The 17,249-nt window shown below is 45.5% G+C and overlaps 1 pseudogene; it reads right to left on the bottom strand.

The window, feature by feature from the left end:
* Positions 1-455: 455 nt before the first annotated feature.
* Positions 456-1,244, bottom strand: LOC116897067 (annotated as a pseudogene).
* Between the last annotated feature and the right edge of the window lie 16,005 nt (positions 1,245-17,249).

Genomic DNA, 17,249 nt, shown 5'->3' with positions numbered 1-17,249 from the left:
CAGATACCCGTCTGCCTGCAGGAGCCCACTCTGCAGCCATCATGGGTAGAGATGGGGATTCCGTTTTTGCTGTGCAGGCTTGTGGTTTGAGGGTGTTTGTTGAGCTGGAGCCAGAACCCTGCAGGTTTGCACAGTGGCTCTTTCAGAGTGGATAGCATAGTCTGTGGGTGTGTTGGGGCTGGGACCAGAAGAACCTAGAGAATTAACAACAATTGAAAGAGATTCATTCTTATCCAGTCTTATCTCTTAAAGTACTAGGAGTCCACAGGTCCACAAAAAAAAAAAAAAAATAGAGCTGTGAGGTTTAGGGAGCAGTGTCCCCCCTTCTTCCTCTCATTCTTCTATTTATCTTCTCTTTTATTTTAAATCCAAATTTAAATGTTTTAATGTTTTAAATTTTTTTAATTTTGTAATTATATTTATGTACAGAAAACTTAAGTGTACATTGAACCCAGTTTAGTGGCGAGTTCTTTAGTCTTTGCCTTTTCCAGCTTGGCAATTCGAGCCACAGAATTAGGACCCAGGACGTTGCCTCCCCAGTGGCTGCAGATCTCGTCATATCTGTCATTATGATTGGTCCTAATAGCTTCCACTAGCTTAGCCAGAGCACCCTTGTCTTCCGAGTTCACCTGTGTGAAGGCAACAGTGGTGCATGTCTCCTGTGGACCAGGCGCCCCAGCCTGGTCTTTCCCTTGGTGATGCAGTAGGGCACCCCCATCTTTCGACACAGGGCAGGCAGGAAAACCACCAGCTCAGTGGGGTCTACATCATGGGCAATCACCTCCAGCTGAGCCTTCTTGTTCTCCACCAAGGTGGTGACTGTGTTGACCCCTGCTCGGAGGACAGGTGGTCTCTTAGTTGGGACGTCCCCTTTGACCGCAGCTTTCTTCTCAGCGCGGGCCAGCAGCCTGTGCTTCTCCTGCTTTGTCTCTGGCCTGTACTTGTAGGCAAGCTTAAGCAGCTGAGTCACTATTTGCCTGTCCAGGGCCTGGGGGAACTGGTTGATGGCAGGAGGTACTTTGAGCCACTTATAGAGGATGGCTCTTTGCCTCTGCAGCCTGATGTAGCGGGGCCATTTGACGAAGCGCGTGAGATCTCTTCTGGGGCTGGATGTCCTGCCCAATGCCGAAGTTCTTAGGCCTTTTCTCAAACAAAGGATTGACCACCTTTTTGGCCTCTTGTTTCTTGACCATGGCAGGGGCCGGGGCCACCTTCTTCCCCTTGGCCTTCTTTCCTTTGGGCATCTTGCTCGGCTGGAGGAGAGAGCTTAAAATTTTTAATCACATGCATTCACTGTCCATGGTGCTGTGTTACATAAGACAGCGCCACACAAGTGTACATAGCCCGTCTTTCCTTTTGCCCCATAGGAAACAACAAGACATTTTTTTTTTTTGCCTTCCTAGGGAGGGATAACAGTCTCCCGCCTTGAGGAAGGCCTGCCAATCAAAGACCAACTGTGATGCAATGTGGCCATGGGCGTCAAGTGGCCATTCCTGATATGTAATATTAGTGACCAATATCTGCCTCCTCTAGCCCCTTCTGAGTTTGACTGGAGAGTGGTAGGTAGTCTTCCGTTTGCATAGATGGAGTGAAGGACCATGGCTATCCTCTTCCCGGCCAGCATCTGAAAGGGCGTCCACCGAATGTGCTGTGACCCCTTTGGTATTGCTCTTAGACACTGCTTCTTGCCTTGTGTTGTGTTGACTGGGACAGCTTCTCCAATAGGCATTAGCTTCAGTTTTGAATTCCATATCCTAGGCCTGCCTTGCTAGGAAAGACAGTGACCCAAGAGGGTCCTCTGGATACTGTGCTCAGGATCTGTTGACAAGCATTTATATCTGGTTTTGATGTATGGTTTCTTAAAGATTTTGTCATTGGGTAAAAAACAAAAATGGGATGTTTTCCAGAGCGACTCCTGCATATGCTCCTGATATTAAAGGCTATCTGTGGGGACTGTGACCTCAGACAGAGGCCATATGCGGTATGGCCAGGCCAGTTCTGCTGAGAATTATACCTTTACTACCCTAGAAAAGGAGACTTGATCATGGCCTTCAAGTATGTGGGCCTCCAGATGTGGGACTCCAGTTCAGAGTTCAATGTTCTATTTATTTTATCTTTGGGATTTTGGGAACAAATTTAATAAATGCTTCTCTTGTGATATACATTCTTTTGTATCCTGAGTAGGATGATATAGAACTTACTGTCTAACCCTAAGAAGTCCAGAGCAGTGTCCGAACTAGACATGATGGCCTCTGGTCTTAAGTAAACTGCCCTGTTTGGCATAGTTTCCTGATCAGTCACATGCTGATGGTCGGATCATCTAGCCTTGTTTTCATTATAGCATCTGGGAGGACTCTTGGGAAGGAATGGCCCTTGGCACAGTGGGCGGCATGCCCATTACAGGGCTAGTTAATACTTTGGGATGGAAGCAGGTCTTGGAGCAAGTAGTTGACTATCTAAATGTTTGGTGTCAGGAACTGAACCATATCCTTCTAAACTGCACACGCTGAGGTCCCAACTCACAGTTCACCGTGGGAAAGTGGCTGGCTGAGCTAGGAATTTCAGTGAGTTTAATAATGTTAAATTAATTCCTATGAGCAGACCATCAACAAAAGCAAGACAGCAAGGAGCATGAACGAAGACCTCATGAGGACACCACAGGAAAGCATACATCTACAAGACAAGAGAGAGGCTGTAGGACAAACTGAATCACTGACACCTTGGTCTTAGACTTCTGAATCCCAAAACTCTGAGAAAACGCATTTTACAGTCATGTCCATTAAGCCTAACACCCAGGACTCTGTAGCTGGAAAACCTCAGACTGAGTTCTGGAAGTGAGGGTTGTGGTACTAGATTGGGAAGGAGGTTTGGCCATATGTAACCTTATTTTCGAGTCTACAAACTTGGCAATGAAGGCCATTAACATGTCAGTCTGTACATGGTCATGATCTTGTCAGTGGATTAGCATTTGATCAAGCCTCAGTTTCCTAGAAATGTGTTACCTAGGTCTGGGTGACCAGGATCCCCCACCTCTGGAACCCTGAGAAGGAGAGAAAGCACTGTTGTATGGGCCTCCTAGCTAGGCAGTGGACCTGAAGACAGTCTGTTCACTCACTGAGGTAGGAAGGAAGAATCCCGAGAGCTGCATTGATGCTTGATCAGTTACATAAGAAGGTTTGAGTGGAGGAACCCGAGGAGGAGCCTGCAGGTCTGCACGCTGACAGATAGACCTTATGTCTCACTTGCACCTTCGGTCTTCATCTGCCTGACTCAGAGTTGCGTCCAGGAATCTGGAGTTTTAAAATGTGCTTCAGGTAATTCTCAAGTAGAAAGCTCTTTGAGGAAGGCTTATCTCACTGGGGCCTCAATTTAAACCTGAGACGGCTTAGGTAGGCGGTGTGTACATTTGTGAACTGTACTGACCTCTGAGCTGCCGGGACTGTGCTGTGCAGGCAGATTGACTTCTTGCCATTTGTACGCAATCCCCAATCAACTGAGAGAAAAATCATTGCGTGTGCGCGCACGTCACTGCCCAGGATCTAGAGTTAAAACGGCAGTGAAACTACCTGAGTGGCTACTGAGAACTGAACTCTGGTCCTCTTGTAGAACAGCCAGAGTTCTTACCCACTGAGCCATCTATGTCCTCAACCAGATGTTTATCTCTTTTCTTTTTTCTTTCCACTTTCAATCCCACTTAATAACCCATTTCCCTCTTACCTTTACCCCACTCCATTGTAGCATGTGGTTTTGAGTGACATTTCCCTCCTTTTAGCTCCTCCTACCACCGACTGTGGTGGTTAGGATTGAGCTCACTAGTAACCCAGCCAGAACAGGTTGCAGAGTATCTTACCTCTCACCTTGGAGACTTCCCTGTGTTCACCAGGTCACACACAAGGTACCAGGAACAATGTGTTGGCTGACATCCAGCTAAACGTAAGGTGCTTGAAGGAGCCCACTGCCGCCCAGAGCCCCACCTGGCTTGACTTTCCTAGGACACTTTCTCCATACTTAGAATGCAAGGTGGCATCCCCGGCAGTACTGCTCATTGCCTTGTCTCCCATGGCCCTCTCCAGCTGCCCCTGTGTGTAAACAGAGCGAAGGCTGCCTGCTGTGACCCCTCTCCCTGCCCTTGCTGTCCTGTCTGTTTCTGCACCAGCATGCCTTGCTGACCGGGCACATTTCCTGAACTCACTGGGTTGCCACAGCCTGGGTCACCACTGGGAGCCAACCCTCCCCGCAGCAGCTTCCCAGTGCTCGCAGGTGCTCAGCACTTCCTGGTTCTTGAGGTTTCCAGAACCCCCCATCTTCCTAGAGGAAGAGGTGCCCCCCATACCCATTTCTCCACTCATTCACACTTTTGGTCATCACAAGAGTAGGGAAGAAAAAGTTACTCCCCTCTGAGTCTGCGATTTATAATTAAAAATACTACTTGAGCCTAGAGAGCTGGCTCAGTTGGTAAAGTCTTTGGCAAGCATAAGCAGAGTGCTCTTGTCTGGATCCCCAGCACCCACATAAAGTGCCTGGACACCCAGTACTGGGGAAGGGGAGACAAACAGGTCCTTGGTACTCTCTGACTAACCGGACTAGCCACATTGGTGAGCTCCAGGTTTAGGGAAATCTCAAAACAACAACAACAACAACAACAACAACAACAACAACAACAACAACAACAACAACAACTTTATCTCATGGAAGATAAACGAAGAAGACAGTTGATGCTGATCTTTGGACTGCACGCAACACACAGACCCATATACCCCCTTCCTCACTGACCACCCCCAGGAATTATTACCATATCTCATTCTTCTCTATGATTAATCCTTTTTAAAATTATTTAAAACATTTATTTTATTGATTTTTAAGACACGTACCTCCATTTCCAAGCACACACACATTTTACAGTGCTAGGAATCAAACCTCAGCTCCCATGCACGATAGGCAAACACCCTACCACTGAACTTCACCCCACGTAGACTTTAAATCAATCTAAAAATCAAATTTGTATTATAATAATTCAAAGTACCAAATTTACTTGGAGGGTTTTTTTCTCCGTTTCTCACCCTCCACCCCCAGTTTTTTTTGAGACAGGGTTTCTCTGTGTAGCCCGGGGTGTCCTAGACCTCACACTATAGACAAGGCTGGCCTTGAACTCAGAGATCTGCCTGCTTCTGCCTCCCAAATGCTGGGGTTAAAGGCATGCACCACCACTATCTGGCTTTAAAGATTTATTTTTGTCATTTTAATTATGTGTAGGCCAATGTGTCTGTATATGGGTACATGCACGTTAGGGTACGCCCCTTCTTGCTGAAGCTCCAGGAAGCCAGAAGCATCAGATTCCCTGGAGAAGGTTGTGATCCACCCCATTGGACCAAGCTTGGGTCCTCTGGAAGAATAGCAAGAGCTCTTAATCTCCATCTCCTCACCAGCTTTTTCTCCTTTTAATGGCATGTAATTTAATTTCATGTGGCATTTTCAGTCACTGGTTTTGCAGAATCAATATGGAAGATTCAGGAATTCCTGATATTGAGGGAGAAGGTGCCAACATGCCAAATGTTTGGCAAAGTAAGTAATCATTTTCAGGTGTAATGATCGGACTTTGAAGGATGCTTGGTAAATTATTAGGCTCTTGAGACTTTCGTCTCTCCTCCCCTCCTTCCTCCCTGCCTCTTCCCCCCCTTTCTCCCTTTCCCCTTCCTCCCCTTGTGGTACTTGGAATTGAACTCAAGGACTCATGTATGCTAGGCATGTGCCCCACCACTGAGCAGCCCTGCTATCCCTCTTCCTTATGGTTAGAGCTACTGTAACACTAGATAAAGCTGGCACAGAGGAAGACTGGATCTGGGCCTGGTCTGTAGTTACATATATTTCAGTGAAGGGAAACAAAGTTGTGCTTTTAGCCCTCTGGTTTGAAAGAGGTACAAAGCTAGATTCCCAGGGGATCCAGTGGTCTGTTTACAGACTGTTTTTTGTTTTTTGTTTTTTTTCATTTCTTGACACTATTCATCTCGTGGTGCAAGGTGGGAAAGTGGAGGTCAAGTTTTCCCACATGGAAAGAGCTAGGCCTGCCTTTTCCATTCACTTTAAGAATTTATCTTGCCACCCTCTCTCAGTGTATGGAATTCTTTTGGCCCTCCAAAGAATTTTAGTGTGGCCATGCAATTTGACTTTGCAAAGCTCACCATGGAGTAACGGGGGAAAATGTCAGTTTTCCTCGTCAAAGCGTATAGAACCAGCTGAAACACGTCTTTGTGCTCAGCCACTCGGTGGGCTTCGTCAGAGGGTTTGCTCTGTAGCTTCACCTTTCTCACCATCTAAGCTGTCTGCAGAGCCTGAGGCCTGGTTCCACTCACTAGCCAGCCTGGCCAACTGGCTTTGGCTTTCTTCTGAGCCTCTGCAGCCACACCCAGAATCCATGCATGTACAATGCTTTGTCTAAAGTCAATGAAAGGTCGAGAAAGAGCTAGGATCTGGGCTGGGGCTGAGTGATCTATGCACAGAAAGTCAGGCCCCTGAGTTAGTGGAGTGAGTGCCTCAGCTCTCTGGTGGCCAGGAGGATCAAGCACAGACTGATTTTGCTTTCCTAAAGCCTATGTGCTGATAGGATTTTCCATCCTTAAAATTATGGTGCATTCTGAAATGGAGATCATCTGAACTTTACCCAGGTCTTGCATTTCTAGGAGGAAAGTCTTATTTTTGCATTCGTTGAGTCTTTCTCGGCATCTCTCCCCAGTTTTCTTGTATTTGTTTTGTGTCCAAGCATGTGCGTTGGTTCTCATTTTTTCATGTTTTTCTGAGACTGTATGATCATCCTGTCTTCCCTTTCTTTCCTCCAAACCATCCCATGTACCTTTCCTTGTTCGACCTCTCACCCTTTAATATATAAGTATATAGTTAATATTTATGTATGTATATTCCCAGTATAAAAATACAATTTGCTCAGTACATGTAATATTACACACACATGCACACGCACACTCACACACACACTCTCTCTCACATACACACTTTTTTCTCTCTCTCACACACACTCTTTCACACACACACACTCTCACACACACACTCTTTCACACACATAAACTTTCACACACACACTCTCACACACACTCTCTCTGTCCCTCACACATAGACACACAGACACACACATACATACACACACTCTCTCACACACTCTCTTACACACATGCACACTCTCCCTCTCTCTCACACACTCTCTCTCACACATACTCTCTCTCACACACAGACACACTCTCTCTCTCTTTCTCTCTCTCTCTCTCTCTCTCACACACACACACACACACACACACACACACACACACACACACTTCCTTTTCGGTTTGACCAGTTGCTACTAAATAACTAATTCCCTAGGGAAGACTTTCTCCTAGTCTGAGTTCCTTAGTTGCCTGTAGTTCTTTGGCTGTGTTTGAGGACCTGTGGGCTTTCTCCTTCCATATTCATTCTCATGCTCTTGCTCTTGCTTAGTTCATGGTTAGGTAGCTGTGTCAGTGAGACTTCATGGGTGTAACATTGCTGGGACACACAGTCTCAGATCAAACTACCTGTTCTGGCTCTTAAAATCGTCACGCTTGGAATATTACTCAGCTATCAAAAACAATGACTTTATGAAATTCATAGGCAAATGGATGGAACTGGAAAATATCATCCTGAGTGAGGTAACCCAACCACAGAAAAACACACATGGTATGCACTCATTGATAAGTGGCTATTAGCCCAGATGCTTGAATTGCCCTAGATGCACAGAACACATGAAACTCAAGAGGGATGACCAAAATGGGAATGCTTCACTCCTTCTTTAAAAGGGGAACAAGAATACCCTTGGCAGGGAATAAGGAGGCAAAGATTAAAACAGAGGCCGAAGGAACACCCATTCAGAGCCTGCCCCACATGTGGCCCATACATATATAGCCACCAAACTAGACAAGATGGATGAAGCAAAGAAGTGCAGGCTGACAGGAACTGGATGTAGATTTTTCCTGAGAGACACAGCCAGAATACAGCAGATACATAGGCGAATGCCAGCAGCAAACCACTGAACTTAGAGTGGGACCCCTGTTGAAGGAATCAGAGAAAGGACTGGAAGAGCTTGAAGGGGCTTAAGACCACATATGAACAACAATGCCAACCAACCAGAGCTTCCAGGGACTAAGCCACTACCCAAAGACTATACATGGACTGACCCTGGACTCCAACATCACAGGTAGCAAGGAATAGCCTAGTAAGAGCACCAGTGGAAGGGGAAGCCCTTGGTCCTGCCAAGACTGAACCCCCAGTGGGGGAAGGTTGGGGAGGGGAACACCCGTATAGAAGGGGAGGGGGAGGGGTTGGGGGATGTTGGCCCGGAAACCGAGAAAGGGAATAACAATCGAAATGTAAATAAGAAATACTCAAGTTAATAAAGATAAAAAAAATCGTCATGCTTCCTCTTCTGCAGTGTTCCCTGAGCCCTCGGTGCAAAAATTGTGGGTGTCAGTTCTTAACTGACGCTGACAACTGAACTATCCCAGTGACGGCAAATGGGAGGAGACAGTTGGTTACATGGAAAGCGGTTTAAATTTCAATATACTGTTGGTGATTCTGGGAGTGGAGCAGAAGTGACGGGAAAAACAAAACAAACCAACTTAAAAAGTGGACTAGAGATACGGGTGTCAGGAGGGTGTTTGTGTACCAAGCACAGATCCTGGTTTTGTTCTCCAGCACTAAATAAACTAAGCAGGGCATTGCCTTCCTATAACCACAGTTAGGTGGAGGCAGGAGGATTGGAAGGTCAGGGTCATCAACCCTGTCTCAGAAGAGGGAGATAGGTTAAAGCAAATAGACAGATTGACGGTTGACTTAGTATAAAAATGAACCAGAATGGATGATAGACAGGCATGGCTGGAAGTCATCCGTGGGTGGTGACCATAAGATGACTGAGCCACCTGGGTGATGTGGCATGCTCTTAAAGGCACCATTGTGTTGGGTGGAGAAGTAGGTCACAGCTCACTGACAGAGAGCGTTGACTTACAAAACTGTCTACTGCAGCAGTGTCCAGACACACGCAGATGTCTTCATGAGACCAAGGGCTATTATTACACATGAATAACTTTATATTTTATGTGTGTGATTGCCTAAGATATACACATATTCATTATAATTGTCATAAATTTGCCTTTGTGTCCAAACTGCGGAACATCCAGTGAGATAACAGTAATTTACCATGCCAGCTAAAAGAATATGGGATCCCTTTTGTGAACATCATACATATTTTAATTAAGACAGGTATACTAATTTTTCGACTATAGTAGTTAACTGGTTGCAAGAATGCTGGAACCAGGGATTAGAGATTGGTGGGGACGGTCTTTATGTGTATTCTTGCATTTCGGTCCCTAGGCTAAACTATACAGACATGAAAGCTAAAAGCCTTTAAGTAATGAATAAAAATTTCTTTTAAAAGAATGCTTTTATTGGTCTCTCAGTGAGGATAATAAAGTTTGTGTCCTGCCACTTGGTGCCTCCCTGCTCACCCCATGGAGGGAAGCTTGTATTCCCCTGTGTCTGTTGTCCTTCCAGGGGGTGGGAACACAAAGGACTGTGATCCCAGCCAGGGAGACAAAACAGTAGTGCTCTTCTTGGAAGTCAGTGAGGAGCACAGGGCAGCCACGGGGCAAATGCTTCCTGTCTTGCCCAGATCAAGGCCCTTGAGTGTCCTGGAGTGTAGACCACAGTAGGTTCTGGGTCTCCCTTTTTTGGTTGGAGTGAGAGGGGCTGTGCTGTCCCATCAGTCCTGCAGAGTGCCGCCCTTCACGCTTCACCTCAGACCTTGGTTATTATCCTGAGAGAGGATAATGTATGTCCTGCCATGGAGCCTTCCTTTACACTGCACATAGCTCGTCTGCTCCTATGCTTTGACCCCAGTCCCTCTTGTGATAACTGGGCTGCAGCATTGTGGAACCAGACAACCTACATATAACTGTCTTCACTCCAGAATCCCAGCACAGGCGAGGTGGTCACAGCAGGCTTCTGGGGACTATGTGACTGGGTAAATCAGTAAAGTCCCCAAGGTGTTGCCTCATGAAATCCTTGGGAAGATCTGATGGTGAAGATGGTCTGATGGTTCTTGTATAGAGGACTGTTGAATATTTCATAGTGGTTCCGTACAGCCCACGGGGAAGTAATGTAGACCTTAGGTTGCAGTGGGCTTTGAAGCAAGTTGTTTATGAAAGTCTCTTATGATGGAGTGACAGGGACAACAATACCTGCTGAGCTCATGGAGTGCTGGCTCCTAAATGTGGGTCACCCTGATAATGGGAGTGGCGGGGCCTGAGCAATCATCAGCACCTGTTACCACTGAGGTGGCTAAGGACTGCTGATACGCAGATATCAAGTACGCAGGTGTCCTGTGGCCAGACAAGGAAACGGGTGTGTGTGAGTGACAGTTTCTGTCAAACAAGAACAGATTTAGTATCCTTAGGATTGAACATCAGCTGAAAACAGAACTGTCTATAAATTCAGCACAGGCAGCGTGCCAGTAGAATTGTTTAGTGAAAAGAGTGTTCTGAGATGAGTTGAAAAATGTATGAACACTGAAAATCCAGCATGTGAATGTTAATGGTGGCTTCAGTCTGAACTGCCAACAATGGGAAGCAACCAAGGTGTCCTTCAGTAGACGAATGGGTAAATTTTAATGTACTATACAAGACGGTATTGTATACAAGGGTTTAAAAGGGCATCCTCTTAATCCACAGAAATACAGTTTGGAATCTTCTATTTGTGACTGAATGAAGAAGCCAAATGGCTGTTTGTTGAGTGAGTCCATGTAAATGCATATGATGTTCTGGAGAAGGCAAAGGAGTGGACGCAGAAATATGAGCAGCTTTCAGGGGCTTGGGTGGGGGATGGATGGAACATTGGGGATTTTTAGGGCAGTGAATTTATTCTGTATCAGCCTGTAAAGGCAGATACGTGACAGCGTGTATTCATCAAAGACCAAAGCATGGACATCACAAAGGGCGGAGCTTTAAGGACTTTAGTGACTAATCACACATTGAGAATGGTGTAACCTCTGTAATAAATGGGCCCCATCTGAAATGCAATAACTCTATAGTAGGGGACATGGGATTGCATGGGAGCTCCCAGCACTCTCTGCTTCATTCTTCTGTTAATCTGAAAGTGATTGTTGGGGGGAGGGTGGTGAGGGGAAGCCCTTACAGAAGGGGAGGGGAAGGAGAAGGGGGATGTTGGCCCGGAAACCAGGATGGGGAATAATAATCAAAATGTAAATAAGAAATACTCAAGTTAATAAAGATTAAAAGAAAAAAAGTAAAATTTGTTTACGAACTAGCAACAGTGCTTCCAGCCCTCTTTACAAGATAAGGGGCACATGAAGTGGGCAGCCGTCTTCGATCTGAGAGGCAGTTGGCACAATGGTTGAGCTAGACAGCCTGTGTTCACATCTTACTGCCACCTCACCTCATCTTGGAGCCCTAGGCAAGTTTCTGGCCTCGCTTTGCTTGTCTGTGTAATGGGATAATGATCAAACCATCCTCATTCACAGTTGGGCGTAAGGAGGAAGCAAGTGACTGTGAAACCCCAGAGGGCAGAGCTCTGCCCATTGCATAGCTGATATTTCATTCACCCTGAACTTGGCTCTAGAGGATGTGCCCCACACCAACAAGTAGAGGGGTCAAAGGCTCAGGGCACGCCTCCTAACTCTTAGGCTCTACATGCTCTCCTGAGAACATGGTCCTTTTCAACCTGGAACATGCCTCTCCTTCTCACCTGGCTAATGTTGACTTCTTTTGGAAGACAAAATTTTAAAGCCATCCTTGTCCTAGAACTTTGTATTTCTTTTGCAGTTAGGGGCTCTCTTCTGCTCCTGCAGCCGCTTGAGTGGTTCTTTGATACAGCATGGTGACTTGCCTATGCTTTCCCAGTTATGGGGCAGAGCAGGATTCAACACCATCCCAGCTGCTAGCCCAGTGTCAGACACATGCTTAGCAGAATCAAGACAGTAATGGTAGCATACAGCGGGAAGTGGATGACACAGGGATGTCGGTGCTCGTGTTAGGTGAGATGTGTTAAGTAGAGGTCCGTGATTCCATCCGAAGGGGCTCCTGGACCGATGGAATGAAGAGGGCTCCTTCCATGTTACTTGTGCTATGACAGTGACCACATTTTTCAGAGGGTATGACACAGCCCTGGCTGTGGGATCATCGATGCAGACATGCTTGGGATTGCAATGTTGACATTCTTTTCTGTGTAAGGATTAATCGAAAATTGCTTGGTTCATCACAAGATCAGTTATATCATTCAGGAGTACTTATCTGACAGAATCAGACAGTGTATCTCAGAGATGGTCGCACAGCCAAGTTTATCATAGGATTGCTTACACTAGTAAAATTACAATATTGGCTAAATGATTAAAAAGGATGTCACCACACACACACACACACACACACACACACACACACACACGCACACACACACACACACACACACACACACACACACACACACACACATACACACACACACACACCACAGAGCTGTTAAGAACAAAACAGTAACCAAAGAGTACACATGGAGGGACCCATGACTCCAGCTCATATGTAGCAGAGGATGGCATTGTCTGGTATCAATAGGAGGAGAAGCCCTTGGTCCTCTGAAGACTCATTTCCCCAGTGTAGGGGACTGCCAGGGAGTTGAGGTGGGAGTGGGTGGGAGGGGGAGCATCCTCACAGAAGCAGAAGGAGAGAGATGGGAGAGGGGGAAACTGAAAAAGGAGATAACATTTGAAATGTAAACACAGAAAATATCTAATAAAAAAGTGGAAAGAAAAAACAAAACAGTGCTGTTTTCAGGGAAGTTACTATATATGGAGATCATGTTAGCCAAAGTAATCTAAACCCAGAAAGATAACTACCGCTTGTCTTCCCTTACATGCTAGACCTAAGAAGAAAGAACATGAAAAGGAAAGTAGAAGGGACACAAAGAACAGAAAGGGGACCAGAGGAATGGGTGGGAAGGATACAAGTGGGGAAGGCTGGGGCAGCGATGTATATGTATGTAAATGCATATATACATATATAAGTACCATATATATGTGTGTGAAAATGTCATATACATACTATCTCATACAGCCAATATCATGGATTTTAAGGCAAATTGATTTGGTTAATCACTTTTAATTATAAATTTGATTTCAGTGGACCATAAGATAATATCTAATGTATACAACATGGACATTGCACCAATGACACCTGGGGTGATCTACACAACATCTGCACAAGACTGGGCCTGTCAGCATCTCATCATGGATGGAGAGAGTATCAAGAGGTCCTATCCTTCCCCAAGGACTGTTGGCAGTGGTTGCTAGGGGTCTTTTTTTCAGTAGTCTAGCCACTGAAAAGCAGCTACGCTCCAGTAAACAATCTTTCACACATCCTTGTGTCGGGAAGTTTATAAACATTCACTGGAGCACTCATGCGCACACACACACACACACACACACACACACACACACACACACACACACACACCCTCTGAGACACGAGGTAGGCAGGGGACTGCTTGAGATAAAAGAATTCTTTTTTCAGATGAGGATGGAGGATAGGGGTGGAAACAACTAAGACTCTTTATCCAAGAATAAACAAGAAAAATAATTTTTATTTTACAAAGTTAGAAATAGAAACCCCTCACTTTCTTTGCTTTTCATTTACCTTTGTTCATATGTTCAATGTTGTGATCATACTTGGCCCTTGTTACTCCCCCCACCCCACTCTTGCTTACCCGTTCGACATCCCAGCCACTCCCTACTTTCATGTCTGCTATTTGTGCACACTGAGTTGTGTTAGTGGTGCATGGACAGCTCACCATGAGTGACACCACGAAGAAAATGGCACCTCCCTTCCCAGTCTCTGCCAGAGAAGTCTCTGTCTGCAGTGGGCAGTTGTTATTGCAGAGATAGATCAAGTGCTGAGAATGAGAGAGACTGGTGAGTGCTCAGCCCTAAAGAGGACATCTATACCCTCCCTCCAAGGCTCAGGGAGCATCATGGAAGAGGGGACAGAGAGAATAAAGAGCCAAAGTATGGGAGTGAGTCCCATGAGGTAGCGTGGCCTTCAGAATCATGAACGCACAGCAGCTGGATCACACGAGACTGGCCCATCCAACGATACATTGGACAGGGGAGGGCTTCATTAGGTCCCACTCATCCCTGAGGAGTGATTGGCAGTTAATGGTCGGCTGAAGCACTAGTCCATGGGTACAAGTGTGACAAATGTAACACAGTTTGGCTACCTGTCACCTTGTTAATGAACGAGGTACGCTTTAGCAAACGTTTTCAGGAGAATCCCTGGAGACTGTCTGGTTTTATTAAGAAGCCGAGTTACAGTTCTTTGAACACAGCATTTGACATTTTCTCTGTGCCTTTAGTATTTGTTGCCGTCAAAGATTTTTATAATAAGGTTGCCTCAGAGGGACTCAGGAACCACCAACCAGGAAGGATCTGCAAGCACAATGCTATGGTGGATCTAAATGTGTGTGTGTGTGTGCAGATTCTTGGGTAACATGGGGAAGAAGAAGAATGAAATCGCTTTGGCCACTTGTGGAGGTGACACACCGAGGAACGCTGGTAAAGAGAGGCGAATGTTGAGCATTCGTCCTGCCTTGCTTGGGAACTTCATCTTCCCCGCTGATTACAAACATCCTTTTCAGAGTTGAGACCCAGCAAGGGGTGAAGGGTCTTTACCCTCACACACCACCACATGCCTTAGGTTTTCCAGGAAAAAATTTCAAACCTGATAAAGCTCCTAGATCCAACTACCAAGTATTAAGCTACTCCCAAGGCCCGGGGAAAATGTTAAACTCTATCACCAGAATTCAGCAAGTGTTTCCCAGAATCTCCAAGCCTTTGCTGAGCAAATGAGTCTGCTCCCACCACAGAAGCAGCTGTCATGGAAGGCCATGGTGGCAGAATTAGAGTGAGGGAGAAGCATGACCACAGACACCAGTCTCAGTCTCTGCTGTTGTTGAATCTACGGTCTCTGTCTTTTCCAAGAATCTGTGAAAGTGGGGTTGCAAATATGACCACGGACAAAGGTCTGTGATGGCATTGAGGATTAAGGCAGAGCTTGGGGAGGTGTGTGGCAAAATGGCTCAGTCATTAGAGTTGCTCACCGCAGAAACATGGTGACATATTGTCAGAGTTCCGTCCCCTGTAAAGTCAGAAGGAGAACTGACTCCGTGGACTGGCCCTCCAGCCTCCACAGGTGCGCTGTGCCACGTGAGTGCTCATGTATACATCATATGTAAAGTGATTTTGAAGAACAATCTAAGTATTAAAACGGGACGATGGGAGGATGGCTGCTCAGTGGGTCACTTACTTGCTGTGTAAGCATGCAGAGCTGAGTCTGCACTCATGGAGAAGTCAGCACAGTGGCGTGTGCCTACAGTCCTGAGCACTGACACTTGCTGGCCAGACAGGGATCTGGTGAGTCAGCGGACTTCCAGGGCTCTGGTCAGGTCTGTGTTTCTTTGTATTCAGACAGATACTTACGTGGCTTTCTGGTTAGCTTGAAAGCTGTTTGAACTCAAGGGAGCTTTTGCTCTCCTCAGGGCTTTGCCTCATTCTACAAAGACCATTTTTCTGATACATACGAACCTCGCATTGATTCTCACTTGGCAGGGAGAGACCTTGTCCTCCAAAATGAGCCGGAAGTGACCGAAACAGACTTCCCTACCTACAGATAGCACAGAAGCTTCTGCACAGATACATACATGAACATGTACACACAGATACAGATACATACATAGAAGGACTGAGGCAAAGTTTCACATGTTAACAGTGGTATAGTTCAGTTAAAAAAGAGCTTTGGGGGAGGTTGAGTGGAAACATTGTCAGATTAAGTTACTTTTGTGGGGATGCACTTCAAGTAGGACATGGGTATTTAAGGTGGGGCACTGGGTGAGGATATGGAGGGAATGATTGTGCATGGGGAATTGTTAAGGCTGCGTTAGTAAACCCTGGCCTCTCTTTCAGGGCATGTTTGAAACTTACCAAAGTAATGTTTTAATGACCCAAATTATCAAATAACATAAGCTCTCTAAAATGTTAGGCAATTTCTTAAAAGTGAATGCTAAATTCATCAGTGTTTCTAATATTTTCATTTCAAATCACAAATATAAACTACAGAACTATGGGTGATTTTACGGGCAGTGAAGAGATGGGTTATATTCAACATGATACATAATTAAGATAGCAAGTGTGTACAGATGTTTCTATATGTGCGTTTATTTACCTTAAATATTTGCTTGTCAATGATATTTCGTTCGTTGGAGCAACAGACGCTAACCTCGCAAGGAGGCAGCTGAGCGGTCCTGAACGCTGGGGCATCGCTTTCCCAAGCATTGTTGTGTACCTTCTCAGCTGACCATGGATTCTTAATGACCATCAAGACCCTTGGCCGAGATGCCAACTGGGCCTTTGCCCAGGACACAGAAAGGCCTCTAGAGTGTTCTTTGGCGTTGCTATGGTAGTGCTGGCCAAATGAGGTCTGTGGGTTGAAGTTCTACCATTACCTAATTTTTTTTTTTAATTCCTGGAAGTTGGAACTCCCAGGCTGAGAACAAGTAGTGGCTTCCAGAGCTTCAGTTAAGTCTGTGTTCTTTTTGTTTTCATCCAGACAATTAAGTGGCTCTCTGGCTGGTTCTAAAGATGTTTAAACTTGAGTGAACTTTCACTCTTTCCAGGGCTCTGCATCACCGATACATGCTAATCTATCACTTGACTCATGTGAGCCAAACTGCAAGTTACAACTCATTAGTGGTACTGAGTCAAGTCAGTGAGTGACCAGAACCCCACGAAGAACATCTGAAAATAGGCAGGTGGTCAGAATGCAAAATGCCTCCTGGAACCCAGGCCTCATTGAGAAATATTCCATTGTAAATACATCACTAGTTCTCAGTATATTGTCCAGAATATACTCCTGAGAAAACATATAGCACCAAGTGCAATAAATACATAAATAAAACATTTTAAAGGTAAGAATTTTCTCATGGTGGATTCCCAACAAGAATCTTGAAACCTGCCACTTCCATATGATTTGGCTAAATCTGTAACATGGACATTGGCAAGGACTAATTATAAACCGAGACTAGAGAGATATCTTAAAAGAAAACAGATGTCAAAATGCAGCCTGTCTTAAATGTAAAAGGAAAATAATAATAATAACAACAATAGTAATAATAAT

The sequence above is a fragment of the Rattus rattus genome, chromosome 3, assembly GCF_011064425.1.
Source record: "Rattus rattus isolate New Zealand chromosome 3, Rrattus_CSIRO_v1, whole genome shotgun sequence".
In the NCBI taxonomy this organism is placed as follows: Eukaryota; Metazoa; Chordata; class Mammalia; order Rodentia; family Muridae; genus Rattus; species Rattus rattus.
Note: the sequence above shows the minus strand (reverse complement) of the source record. Positions and strands in the feature narration are given on the sequence as shown.